The 14,790-nt window shown below is 45.5% G+C and overlaps 1 pseudogene; it reads right to left on the bottom strand.

Moving 5' to 3' along the window:
* LOC149343945 (arylsulfatase B-like) overlaps positions 1-12,748 on the bottom strand; it is a 53,841-nt pseudogene extending 41,093 nt beyond the window's left edge.
* Between the last annotated feature and the right edge of the window lie 2,042 nt (positions 12,749-14,790).

Raw genomic sequence — 14,790 nt, 5'->3', positions numbered from 1 at the left:
GCACTTAATTGCGGCACCACATCACCAGGAATATTATGAAGACTCTCGGGGATCTGTGAATGTAAAGACGACAATGAACAATTTCTGCATATAAGGGTGTTCACCCGTTAAACCTATCGCGTCATACCCTTAAGGCGGAGCGTAAGTGTCCCATCAATTTTTATCCCAAAATTTGCCATTTCTCCTTTAATACTATTGATAACCCTAAACCTGTAACCTTACTTAACTGCGCTGCTTTTGAGCCACCAGTCTTCTAATCGCTTTTTTCTCATTTCTACCTCAGTAGTGGCTTAGTGGTTATGGAGCTCGGCTGTTGACCCGAAAGGCGTGGGTTTCATCCCGGGCGTGGTGGTCGCATTTCGGTGGAGGAGAAATGCTAGAGGCCCGTGTACTGTGCGATGTCAGTGCATGTGAAAGAACCCCAGGTGGTCCAAATTATTCTGAGCCCTCCACTACGGCGTCCTCATAGCTTGAGTCGCTTTGGGACCTTAAACCCCATAAATATACCGCACATTCATTTACATAGCGTTTGTGATGTCTAAATCCTAAAGCTCAGGGAGAGCGACTGTCCATGCGCCGACATCCGGATGGATACTGACACAGACTACGGATGCGGACAACGGCAGCGTCCGCTAGGGAAAGGTGTTCATCGAATGGCACAAAATCAAGGGAAACGAAGGAGGTTATGTCAGCAATAAATATCCAGTGTCATGTTAAAGGGACACTGAGGAGAAATTGAAGTTGGCTTGTATCGACAGAATACCAGCTCCTGATTACAAAAACGCCACTCATACTGACAACAAAGCTCTTGTAACGTAGAAAAGAGCAAGAACCAAAATACAGGTATCGCCGCCAAAGCCCAAACTCGCAAGTACAAGCGTGATGAGATCATAGAACAAAACAGAGTTGCTAGAACGAATGGTTCTAGCAACACCAGGAACCGAGAAACCATGCATCACTGAGGCGCAGCCAATGCATGCGCAAATCTCCTTGACGCGCCAGATGGCGCCACGTGCCCGGCTGCTACGCGCGCTCCTGAAGCATCGGGACAAATCAGCGCCTGTTTTCCGGCGGTAGGCGGGCTCCCGGTATTCCGCTAGCGGTAACAAGGTACACGGTGTGCTAAAGGTGTCTATTTGCGAGTACTTCGCTGACGACTTCGAGAACGAGATCCATCGTAACGCTGGCAAAACACCAGTGCAAACGTAATCGAAGCGACTGTAGCGACGGCCGCAATAGCCGATAGATGCCTTCAACGTACGGCCGGCGGTAGCTTTCTTTTCGGCTGCTGCTAGGCCGCACTGCTGGCAGCCAGAAATCACGGAGTCTGCGTTACGTCATGTGCACGTCATGTTTCACGTCTCTTAGTCCTCTGTCGTCATAGACGAATCCCAAGTTTGAATCAGAGCGGCGGGAAAAACTTTTTCAACTTCGAATCCAAATTTCTTAGAAATAAATGCATCTTTCGCTGCCGGCCAAGTGGCAACAAAGCCATGACATGCCGAACTATCGGATTTTACTATAAAAAAATATTAATAGTGCTCTCCTCAGTGTCCCTTTAATTTCCCTGTTCCAGGCACCCCTCGAAACCCTTTTTCTTTCTAGCAGTTGCCATTAATCACAATCAAGCTCAGGTATTTCATATCAGCAGCCTGCTCAAAACTACTGGTAGCTTCATAATGACCTGAAGTTTTATTTCCAATATTTTTTATCGAGAACACCTTTGGAATAATTTCTCCAGGTGATGCTCACGCAATAAGTCAAACGAGAGCCATAAATGATAAAAGGCACAGAATGGACATTTTATGCACATCCATCATTTCAATTCGCAACAAGCCTTGATAAAATTCACCAGACTCGCATGTAACAAATGATCACAGCGTCAGATGCGTTTAAGGTAAACTTATCTCGACACGGCTCCTAGCGCCAGTTTTGCCTTACGAACAAGTGCCACAATCAATACGGCTCTTTCTTTTCGACTTCTGTTTCAGCTGCGGTAGGTTTGTTGAGGCCTATGTTTTATGTGACTTTTGACTAACCTTGAGAACAGTAAAACATTATACGCCGTTCATTACTCGCTGTGAAAGAACACTCAATGTTGATAAAATATATGCACTCTCAGTTTTTTTAATATGATGACTCCACCCGGACAAGAGTATGTACAAAACATTAGCCTTTTGGTTCTCTGATCGACTCATCGTAGATGAGACCTGGAAAGTAGGGGACATAAAAGATAACGTGAAGGGGCACATGTTGTTTCTACCACCCATATACGAGTATGCTCTGTTGTTTTAAGACGAACTACTTAAACCCTTAATTTTTATAACCGAACTACATAAATCCTTCATGTTTACAGAGCACTCCATTTCAAGTAGTCGAAATGGTACCTGTGATCGCCTTGTGCATATGGAGCTCACTCACCGGAGACCTCTGGTGGTCGTAATAATCGACACCTCCTCCCCAGCATCCCACATGGCTCACAAAGCCCCGTTTGGTGGGCGTGTATACTGATTTGTAAAAGCCCAGGTGCCACTAAAGAAAGAGCAAAAAAGACACATGAGTTCGAAGACAGTGTAATATAACGTCATGCTAATAACGCAGCTTTGCGAATAAACAGGCGGTGCAGATTCCAACGGAATTAAATCGCAAAGGTGGAAGCATAAAATGACCTAGCTTTTTGGGCCAAAATTTTCCAAAGCAAACTGAGCTTCTTTTTTTTTAATGAAGGTAGTGATAGGATAGCAACAGATTCCAAGGTTGCATGATGCAAGCTCTGGGAAAAGAAAGGTAATATCCTGACCTTGTTGTGCTACCAGCACCCGTGATCGGAACAGCGAACTCGAACTTGCACTCACAAAGAGAGAACTCACTGAGGAAACCTGCGACTGCCGGTTTGCTCAAAATCTCCCACGAGAACACACTTAGAAAGGCTATAGGGCCACAGCGCTGCTTGTTTCGATACAGATGGCGCAAATCGCAAATGTCAAGCAAGTCTGCCAAATAAAAACAAACCTTTCCCATAATGTACGAAGTGTAGCCTAGGTCATTGAGCCACTCGGGAAGAAGCTTCAGGTCCAGGGGAAGACCTCTTGGTTCCGCCATCATGAGAACAAAGTGTTGCATTCCTAGGGAGAAATTCAGCGCAACGTTAGCACATGCTGTCACAGAGGCTCCGTCATCAGAGGCCCTTTCCTTACGCTTTGAAAATCAGGGCGGCATCAATACCTCTTCCTTGGTTTGAATTGAGTCTTGAATTTCCTCCGAAGACGAGGAAGATAAGCATTAAGCTTCTGGAGCTGTCTAGCCAATAGGCTACGAGATAGTGGAGAAAAGAGTTTTTTTAACAAAACCGAGTATCACCTTTGGCTGTTACGTTCGACAGAAAGCATGTCTTCGTGAGAGAAAATTGACGTTCCCTCTCCGCCTCTGCGCTGCTGTATACGGAGATGACCTATCTGTGCCTTTCCTTTGTACCCCTGCAGCAGCGCCAACCGGAAAAATTTGCTAGGGAACAGTGGATTAAAGGTTCGTTTGGGCTTCGCAGAAGGCGCTGCCTTCTTATTCATGTTTATAAAACAAAAGCATTAATGTGAATGAAAGCTGCAACCCAGGCTCAGTAAAGATTAGCGGTTGTCCTCAGCGCGCCAATGAATGTGGCAAACTAAGCATGAGTAAAACGCGGAATTTTTTTCTTTTAGTTCCAATCTATGCATTCCGCAAGTAATCCGTTCATTATAATGCACGTCTGTCCATTACGGTGTTAAAAAAGAAACGCATAAATTCTCCAGGTAAGTGTCATTGGAACCTAGAGAATGATATGCACGTTTCTCTGACGTATTCACAGTACCAGGAATTTTTACAAGCCCCAGCGTGTTTCTGTGACCTTCCAAGAGTCGGTTACTTTGTTTAAATGTTAAATAAGCCTGCTGTTCTCTGCGCCTACAACACTTTCAAGGTAACCGCGTTACCCATTTCAATCACTTGGAATTTCGACACAGATACATCTTCTGCCGCTTGTTTAAAAATGCGCAATATGATGTTAATGCATCTTTCTGAAGGCGCACAGATTCATACTATAAAAAAGCTTAGATAAAGGTCGTAGAGAAAGAACTCTTCGGCTTGTGGCTCCGTACGCAAATTTCATAGACATATAAAGCCTCTCCAAGCTTCAAAAAAAAAGAGACATTATGAGATATTCCCAACAGCCCGCTCACCCCGACGCTTCCTCATTCACTGCTGTTAAACCCCAGCCACCTCAACTCCCCCATTCGATGACTCCAGTTGTGTGAGAGCGCACATTTTTATTTTTTACTGATAGATGGCGTGTTTTCCTCGCTTTGTTTTCTTTTTTTCCATGTGAAAAGGGATCGCGACTGACATGTGGAGTGTTTAGGGGTAGAAGCTATAAGAATTTGATTGTTATGCCGTCATTTTATTCAGAGCAATGTTAAGCCAAATTTCCGCCTTGCTGATTGTTATGCCTTGTGGCCGCGCCTTCCATTGCTGTAGCCCGTACGGCAACGGAAAGATTCCCTTTTGTGTACAATATGTCAAGCGAAACGCTGCGAGGAGAAAATTTTGGCTGCATAGCATTGGGCGAGCTCACCACAACGCTGAATCGACCTGGCAGCTTAGTGAAGTGTCACTGTTTTCCATTACCTCTTCCTATGAACGGGGCCTACACCTGGCAGTTGCTATTTCACACTTGCAGTGTTTGCGTATGCCAGCAAGAGATGCGGGATTTTCAGAGCATTTGAGTCAAGACCTTTGTTGAGGGAGCTCGCGGTGCTTTACAGAACTCCTGTATCGCTCTCAAAATGCTGGCATGTGGAGCAGGTTTGTGACGTTAATGCGACCTTATTCAGCCCATGCTTTAAGCTCAATTACAATTTATCAGTTCTTAGTGCCACATATGCAATGCTGACAATTCTAGCCGCCAAACCTTATCGCACGCTCGCATGTACATACCATGAATTAGCAATGGTGAGCTACAAGGGACCACTCACCCCTGAAGAACGCAGAGTTTCGTCCGCCACTTATTTTCACCGTATGCCTATTAGCTGGTTCCGAGACATTGCTACCATTGCTATAATTAGGAACGCCAGTAATCATTCTCATTCAGTGACGATCTTCTCTACAGTACGCAAGCATTGTGTGGGACTCTCACACAACGGTATATAAAGAGAAAATAGAAAAACTTCAAAGCTCGTTTTATATACAACCGCTATAAGTGCCAGGACTCTCTGACTGCAACGTTGCATGAAGAACCGCTGGAGTACTTGACAGAAGGCAGGAAAACTGCTCGAATTAAATTTCCCTGTCTCCTGTATTTTTCGAAATTAGGCTTCCCCCCAGTACTGAAGTGAACACTCATCTAAGAAATCTCGTCACAGGAATGAACACTAGCCTATATTGAACCAATCTTTGCTTGTACTAATGTATATACCATCTCAGTATAATGCTTATTGCAGAGCTCGCAGTTCTAGACGTGGCGACGTTGCATTCCTTGTTATAAAGAATTTTAAAATAGGGTTTCCTAACACGATCATACAGCAGAAGTTACTTCCGCATGATTCTTTTCTATTTTCCGCAATGAGCTATCTGAATCGTCAGTTTGTGTTGTCAGTGAAGCTTTATTTTGTTGACGTTGCATATAGTTTCCTTTCTTGTATAATGTCTTTATGCGTGACTGCATATCATTTGGCCGTGTATATTTGTACGTCGCGCATTTTTTGTATCTGCCTCTCCTGCCTAAACCATGTTTGTTCGGATTTCATGATTAATAAATAAACAATAAATAAACTCGTTTCCAATGATTCTATGGATCATATATGGTAACTTTTAAGCTCCATTACAGTTTTCTTAGGAAGGGCGACACTACTTTTGTTGTCTGTTGAACACGCATTTATCACGTTATTACAATCGGCGGATTGGCAGGGAACTTCATGCTCTTTCTTTGTGATACAACCCTGTGTTCTACACACTCAGCAGAGCTCCCATTTAGCCTCCCCCCCCCCCCCCGCACCGTGGCGGTTAACACTATCAAAGGGTCAGAATTCATCCATGCCTAACAGCTGTGTGGTTAAAGCGGCATTACTACTTCAGTCTACAATTTTTCTGCAACACGAATCATTAGACAAAAAAGCAGGCTGTACAAAAAAAAACCCACTTCAAGAGGATACTAGATGCGTGAACACGAAAAATAAATATAGTTTTTCCTTTCAGAAGCCGTCTTATCTAGAAGAGAAGAGAATAGAAGAGCCTTTTAGGCTCTTTTATTGACAAACGAGTGTGCAAAGTTTTTCGATATGTTGACGTTTTCTTGATAATGTTAAATCTTTCACCCACTGACTCCTTGCATGAGGTTGTAAAAAATGTCTAGAAGATTTTAAAGCTTGCTCAAGCTCCCTTTCTTTTACCTTTTAACTACCCGCTAACCAGTCAATTCGTTTTTTAGAACTTCAACTAACTTTTCGTGACGATGGCCATGTATGCTGGTGTTTTTTACCTAGGAGTAAGAAGAGTTTATTACCGTACTCGTCTGCACACTCAAAAGTCGTCAAGAGAGGGATTGCCATGAGCTGCTTTCGCAATGCTCTGCATAAGAGTTGCCACCATGGCATGAAGTCAAGTTTCGACAACCAGGTTAAGCGTTTGCAAGAGGCCGGTTTCCCAAAACCGCTTTTGAATGCTGTGGAAGAGTCGTTGCTGCTAAGAATTAAGAGCCGTGACGAAAAGGTGGCTGACCCTACTAGGGCTGAAAGAAGAAAATTTGAGGTGATGCCTTATGTGCATGGGGCTTCCCACAACATCAAAAAAGTTGCTGCAAGACAAGGTGTCAATGTTGTCTTTTCTGCTCCTTGCAAACTTTCAAGCCTTTGTTCACGTGTCGCGCGTGGCAGAACTAGACCACCTGTTTGTTCGACGCGGCATCAAAACTGCTATGTTCCTTGTGCGACACGGGTGGTTTATAAGATTCCGCTGACATGCGAAAAAGTTTACATCGGCCAAACTGGCTGGTGTATAAATGAAAGGCTACGAGAGCATCATAACTCTCTGACCCCGGCTGACGGAGCAAACTTGCCTCGCCATTGCCGCGATTGCGGGTGCTACCCGTTGTTTTCGAATGTCACTTTTCTCGGTAGAGGCAAGGGTAAGGTTGAGCGGGAAATCCTCGAAGCGTTTCACATTAGCAATCATGGAGATAACTGTGTTAGCACGGTTTCTATCACGTTGATGCAGAAAGAATTAGGTTACTTGTCCCGTTGACACTGCAGTTTGACTATCTTACGAGCTCATTGTTGTTGTTTTTTGCGCTAGTTTTGCGGTGCCGTTGAGCTGCGCATGCTCTGTTGGGTTTTCTCGGAGACTGGCTGTTTTTCAATAAAGCACAGTTGATTGTCCAGTCGTTGTGTGTGCCTCGTCTCTCCTTTGTCCCCGTCTTTTTGGCTGGTTTTTCTTAAGTATAATGTACCAACTAACCCAGATTTCAACTCTTCTGCCGTCCCCGGTTTTGCCACCAAGCTCTTCCTTGCTGTCATCCCCAAATCTCTGCCAATGCGTCCGAAAAAAGCTTATTCCGTGCGCCAAGAAAGAAATTACCGATGCGTTTTTTTACACCTTGTTCTAAGTACCGCCCATCTTTGGAAAAGCGCACCTGTCACTTATGACCACCAAGTATCGAGATTCAGCTTCAGACATCTGAAATATGATGCAGTGCGCAGGGTGCCCTGTTACTAAGTGTTGGTGAGCCAAGACCGTCGAAGATTTCACACACGCAATAACTAACTGCTGCCTTGATTAGTGATACGTCAAGGTACCCACTAAACCCGTCTCACACAGTGAATGCTTCAAGCAAAAACAATTTTACCCCAGGTGGTCGAAATTTCCGGAGTCCTTTACTACGGCGTCTCTCATAGCCTGAGTCGCTTTGGGACGTTAAACCCTATGAACCAAACCAAACCAAAAAAGAATTTCGCAACATATCCCGCGCATTTCAAGGCACTGCTGCAGGCGTCATGTGCTGTCAATATGCGGAATCTTAAATCGTTTATAGCGTACTATTTTTGGAGCTGTCAGACCTGAGAAAAATATATTTCCGTTGGCGGTCGCAAACAAATGTCTCCGTGATGTTTCAAAGGAGTAATACGCAGTAAAGTAAATAACCGCTAAAACAACCACAATCGCCTTCTTTCTAGGGCCATCTGCAAGCTTGAGCAAGCTGTACACGGAGTGTGACCGAAGATTATGGCTTTAGGCTGAGTGCCACCTTAGTTGACATTTTGACCAAGGCCGCTGCGTGTACTTCATTGGTCATATTTAAAAAACCAAATCAAGTCAATCTTCGTTTCAGGATTACACTTAGCACGTACAGCCGGCCAAATGTTTAGCTGGTGTGCGTGACGGCCGCTTTTTCTGGGCTCTTGCGCTTTGCGACGAAGCAAACTTGCAGAAAGCTCGATATTAAGCACGGGCTTAGTGAACCTGTGCTTAGATCTGATATTTTCGCAAGTTTCTTCCGTCACAAGCGGCAGGAGCACGGAAAACGTGGCCGTCACGCACGCCAGCTAAAGATTTGGCCGGCTGTACAGCCTGGACCAGACTGTGCACATAGTGCGGTAACGCTTCAGCGTCAGGTCACTTGCCTATTCTGTTACCAGCCAAGCCGTAATTAATGGAAATTGAAGGTAATCGGGAAAGCGGTGCCATTCTCAGCAAAAGATAAATCTATATACGCTGCGGCAGGTAATGCAATTAAATGATAAATTTTTGTGCACCTTATCATGCAGTAATTTGGTTTCCAACACAATTCCAGCTCTTTACGTAGTTTGACGACAATACTTCCTACCATGTAGTACACATCAAAAACAAGGTTCCTTATCTGCGAGATTCATACTGGCAGCGTTCATTAGAACTATACGTGATCCAGCACCATGAAAAACTGCCTTCAATTTTATACACCAAAAAGACCCTCCAGGTCGACACATTAATAGTGAGTGCTCGACATAAAACCAGTAGCCTGTAAACATGTCGCGTGCACGTGATAATTCTTGTAACTGAAAGATGAAACGATTGTGAAGTTGAATACTAGGCAATTTTTACTGGTGCAGGTCGCGTGTGATGGCTGAAGAGAGTGACTCTCTTTAGCCTTTAGATATATACTTTCAGTACGTCTTAAAATTTGATCTTTTGACGCATGCAGCCAAATATGCAACATTTTTAAGTCGCCTTTAAAACAAGCAATAAAAATCCTGTCAGGAATATCTTAACTGCAACTTGTTTACTTCAAAAGCATACTATGCTGTCATTAGGGGCTGACATCTCGCGTTCTGGAAAGTTCCCCACAACAGTGAGAAAAGCCGCTCACCGGTATGTATTGGGTAGCGGCCAGTCATGATGGCAGCTCTCGAGGGTGTGCACAGTTGATGGTGGTAGAGCCTAGTGAGGCGGACTCCATTCCATGCAATTGCGTCAATATTCGGCGTCCGAATCTGAGGGTTCCCGTTGTAACTGACGTCCCCCCAGCCCTGAGGAAGAAACAGCTAGCTGTTTACATTGCCGAATAGCAGTTACATTGGTGAAAGCCCCAAAGCAATAATTCCTAGCATTTCATGGCGGTATTTCGCAGGACCCATTCAATAAAAAGCGACGAACAGCTTATTTTTCTCGATATCCTAGCCGAAATAAAACAACCAATATTAATATTGCAATCTACGGGAATGCAAACTTGAACTGGTTACATTGCGCCGATAAAGTAATGTACAGTGCGAAAGGAATTTTATTTTGTACAGAACGTTTGCTGTTTATATCATCAAAAGATAGTTCAAAATAGCACAGTCATCAGTAGAAGTTCACAGTTATCAAGTGGACAGTAACTACTGCAGCAAGTAATGCTGCAAGCATTGTGTATTTACTTAGTTGTACAAGATAATGTACACCAGGTCAGTTCTTTAACATCACCGTCCGAACGTGGAGAAAACACTTTGTCAGCACCTTATCACAGCACTGAGCCACGAAGCCAGCGAGAATAACACCGTGCGTGCAGGTTTGCCCATGCAACGACTGTTTTCTGCTAGGATTTTCCCACTATCGTGACACACCCCCGGCCGTGTTCTTTTCCTTCCCCTCGGCTGAAGACAGCGGCGTCATCGGGAAGAAAAAGGGCAGTGAACGGGGCGGTGCGAAAATCTTTTGATACAGTTTTAGGCATGTCGCTACCTTTTACTCGGCCACAAAATTCACTGCGATGGCACCACTGGTGAAAACGCAGCAACGGTTGTGTATAAAGTGCGGTCGCCCCATTGAGTTTTTTCTCTGCTGAAGAGGTAGCGTCCACGGCCTTGCTGCCTGCCGGGTTCGAGGCTGGATGTCCACCTTAGAGGAGTGCCATTATAACCTGCCCAACTATGGGCGGTCCAGGATGTTCAGGCAACTAAAAGTGAGTAAAAGTGATGGCAATGTTCAGATTGTTCCTTTTACCTTGTACAGCCAAGTGGTGTAAGAGTCAAAACATGGTTTTCTATTTTTTCTCACTGCGTTTATTTTCATATATACCGTGTTTCTTGGCCAAAATTACATATTATAGTTCCGACATATACGTGCGAAATAGGCCGAATGAAGACCACAAACTAGGCACAAAAAATTGGCTGTGGATTAGCTCTGGTTAAACCTGGAGTCACCCGAGAGCTACATTCATCGCCGAGCCTTGGCTTCTTTGAGAACCGCTGAGAGCTCTTACATAATCTTAAGTCTTTCCGCTTCACTCGGCGTTCCCTCTTCATCTTCATCTTCATCTGTGACCGTCGTTTCATTATCGGCGGCTAGCACGCCTTCCGAACTGCGTCATTATTACGCCGCTTATAGAGGCTTATCGCACGTTCTTCCTCCGTGTCCTCGGCTCGCCGCCTCCGCTTGGTTTCGTTCCAACGCCGAAACTCAGACTTGTTTCAGAGCCGCCGATCTCTGCTCGTCCTCTCCTCCGCTCCCCATCTTCGCCCCGGCGGCTCCGCCGAGCCGCCTACTTATACAGCTGCGACGCCTCTCCCCCTCTCCAGTACCCTCCCCCCCCACTCGACACGGCGCATGCAAATAGCAGTTGCAGCTCGGTTTCGCCGGCGCGCCCCGCTGCTGGCAGCAGCAGGTGCTCCGCACCGCGTGACCAACCGGCTCAAGGCCACGGCACCACCACGGAGATGGAGGGGTGCCACGCTGAAGTCTCGCAGACCTGGCGTCGTGTAGCTCTCGCTACAAAAACAAAACGAACAAGTAGATTTGGCAAGGAACAGTGCGATTTGTTTATGTCGCTCCAGGAATGAAATAAATAGAAGCAGCCGTTTGAATACCTTTCGTACCAGATTTACTTTACGATTCTTCCCGTACGCAAAAGGCCATCTGCACTTAGGCACGGCAGCAAAAATTAAAGTTAAATGCACAGACATTGGTGGCTGGCAAATGAAGAAAATATATGCGACGTTCCCTTTCCTTCCGAAAAGACATCATACGAAAGATGTCGCTCTCCGTGTGACGCTTCACTGCAGCATCGCATCGTGGTACAAGCCAATTGGGCTAATTTAATTACTTTTCATTGTTTATTAGAACCTTTTCTTTCGTATACGCAGCAGCGCCCATATATATGGGGACTTGAATTCAACACCTGCAACTTACAAAACCTTACTTTTTTGCGCCAGCCGCCTTAAAGTAGCGGCATTAGAGGCGTAAGCAAACGGGGAAAACAGAGCATCAGCTTTTCCTGGACTCTCTCATGAAGCACTCAAAGAAAGGAGGAAGGAAGATTCTTGCAGTGCAAATCCAGGCAACCGTGAGCACTGGACCGTGCATGCGATACAATTCGATATCATACAATTCCGACCGCTCTGATGACAGCACGCGTTCTATAGCGCCGCCGCTTCGCCATATATCTCTCATAGGGCAAGAACAGACAGCTTCGACTGGGTGAAACCTACAGCTTGATGTGTTTTTGCCTCTTAGAGAAATGCCGAATGTACTACGAGGGAAATATCGATTACACGCTGGCAAGACGATCACCACGCACCCGCGATTAAACAACCAGTTTCTATACAGCAATGAGAGCAAAGTCTACAACATTTTTTTTCGGAAACGTAAAGCCTCTACCTTCAGTTATTGTGAAGCCAAGAACCCGAGGTTGTTATCAGCAAACCCGGTTAGTGCCAGCAGCTCTGACTAAAAGTGATTTCTTATAGACAGCCGAAGGGTAATTGAGAATTCATAACTAATACTGTGCAATTAGCATAAACCACACCCCTTTAAAATATTGTTTCTGCACTTATCGCTGGACACTCAGTTAATGAATGACTAGATTTCCCGAAAGCCGAAAGCTCTCCAGTGTTTGCTGGCTGGCTGTCAACCCAAAAATAAAAAAGAAATAGCCCCTCACCAAGTCGTCGGCCAGGATGAATACGATGTGCGGAGGCTTCTTCTTGGATCCGTTTTCATCCTCGGCATTGCGAGGAAGCATCCGCAGGGCTAGTACAATGACGACTACGACTACGAGAGCTGCCAGTGGCACACCGGCGCTCCAAAGTAGGGTATGGTCACTGCATCCGCCACCACTCGATTCGGGCTCCTTCGATGAAGACGTAGCGTGCCTTGGCTCACTCTGGCCTTGAGACGCTTTGGCAGGCGCATCAGGGACGTTCTCTGGTAACGCATCGACGTCGTCTGATGGCACATCGACAGCGCGTTCTTTTTCATCCAAGCTCCCCGGCATAGCGAGACATCTGGAAACTAAGGCCAGTTAAAGTGATCGAGAATAAACACGCTATTACTGTCGTATCAAGCAGAGCCCTGAGAGGTGAAAAAAAAAATATCGGGCTATTTTCAGCTTACACTTTTAGACGGTAAGCACGCTGCTGCGTGCGTAGAAAACCTGCATGTTTCTTGGTTTGGTTTATTGGATTATTGGTGTTTAACGTCCAAAAGCAACTCAGGCTATGAGGGACGCTGTTGTGAAGGGCTCCGGAAACTTCGACCACCTGGGGTTCTTTAATGTGCACTGACATCGCAAAGTACCCGGACCTCTATAATTTCGCCTCCAATGAAATTCGGCGGCCTTTCGGGCCAGTTGCCGAGCCTCGTAACCACAGAGCCACCGCGGCGGGGCATATTGTTTGAGAGCGTGCTATAGCTAGTAGTTATTTCTAAACAAAAATTTTGCATTCATAATATCAAAATCGGGTTCGGTGAAGTCGCGAACAGTATTGATGAACACATTAAGTTTAGCACTATGTGCGTTGACATAGTCATGAAGACAGATCTTTGATCATCAGATATACTAGCACATCCCTAAATATTTTTATAGTGGCGTGCATCCATGGGAAATAATATGGTCCCTCGATCTTCAATTCGTTATTTCACAAACACTGATATTTCAACTTTAAACTAATAGACTGTTGTGACAGACTGTAGGGAATTTTGGGCATTACAAAAAATAACACTCAATAAAAGTTTGTCCGGTTGCGGGTTCACTCGAAAGGAAACTAAGGTAGAAAAAAGGAAAGACGAGAAGAAATAGAAATAATTTTTTTGATGGTATTCACGACCTTTCAGAGGACACGACTAGCACGTGCCAGCGGCTAAAAACACGCTAAATCAGCTGCAGTAAGCACGGGCTCACCGTCGAGATACTTTTTTGACTGCAAAACTAGAAATCTTCCAGTCGTGTCTGATTGGCTCATTTTATTTGCGAAAATTTGTTTCCCCCTTCGTCCCGACACGGCCGGTCATCAAGCACAGAAGCAGCATCGGCTGGGCGAAGGGGTAAGCTCACTCATTGGGGTAACGGAAAAACGACGGTAGGGCCACCTAGGCATGTACGTGGAATTCCGCCGAGCAGGTGAGAGCGTCTTCTCGATCCAGCCAGCGTCACGAGCTTTTGAGGCCGCATGCTCTCGACGTCTTCACCGGCATGCGCACGGGGAGACCCTTCGGAAACGGCCTCAAGCCTCCGCAGCGCAGATTCCCGGCAATTGCTCTGCCTCAAAAATGCGGCGCGCATGCGCAGACCGCTGTGAATTTCACCTCATCAAGTAATGTTGGTCAATTCGAGAAAATGGTTCCAATCGGTTGTTGCGAATCCTTGAAGAGCATCAGCTGTCGCTCCAAATATCCGTCCTACGTAACGCAATGTCCACATCTGCCATATGAAGCCTTAGAAACTTGTTCGAACACCTCTCTCTCTGAAACTGCAATACACCCAAAAGCAGCGAACATGGTCTCTTCTGCCGTAAAGTGAAATCGACTGAACAGTGTTTCGAGAGGTATGTCAACCCCAAAGTTCCTTACTTCACATCATGACTAGATAAGCGTAAACGTAGATATCAAGTCGTGGCCCTGATCATATTTCTAGCGTCCCTCTTACTTCGCCTTCGTCAAATTCATTTGTCAATATGGTGCACTATCACCACAACCAAAAGGGAGCCCGTAAGCAGTGGACAGATTACTTCCGAGCCGGCTTTAGCAACGAAAGTTCAAACAGAAAGCGAAAGGCCAGCGAGGTCATCCAGCTATTTCTGAAGCTCAAATTATCGCCAAGACGAAATAATCCGCGATGCTTGCATCAGTTTTCACTAGGGTCACTTTCATAGCTTAATAAAAGAATGGAAGACTAGCCGCGAAACGGAGTGCAACCCTCTGTGGGCACACGAGCACGCACTGTGAAATTGGTCGTATCCTTGACGAAGCAGAAAGCACCAGTCACCGAAGGTACAACACAACACTTTTGGTGCCAGCAGTAAATCCTTGCATGAAGCA

Source organism: Amblyomma mixtum, chromosome 5, assembly GCF_055824585.1.
Source record: "Amblyomma mixtum isolate Tamu chromosome 5, ASM5582458v1, whole genome shotgun sequence".
Classification (NCBI taxonomy): domain Eukaryota; kingdom Metazoa; phylum Arthropoda; class Arachnida; order Ixodida; family Ixodidae; genus Amblyomma; species Amblyomma mixtum.
The sequence above is the reverse complement of the archived record's forward strand: the minus strand, read 5'-3'. Positions and strand labels throughout refer to the sequence as shown.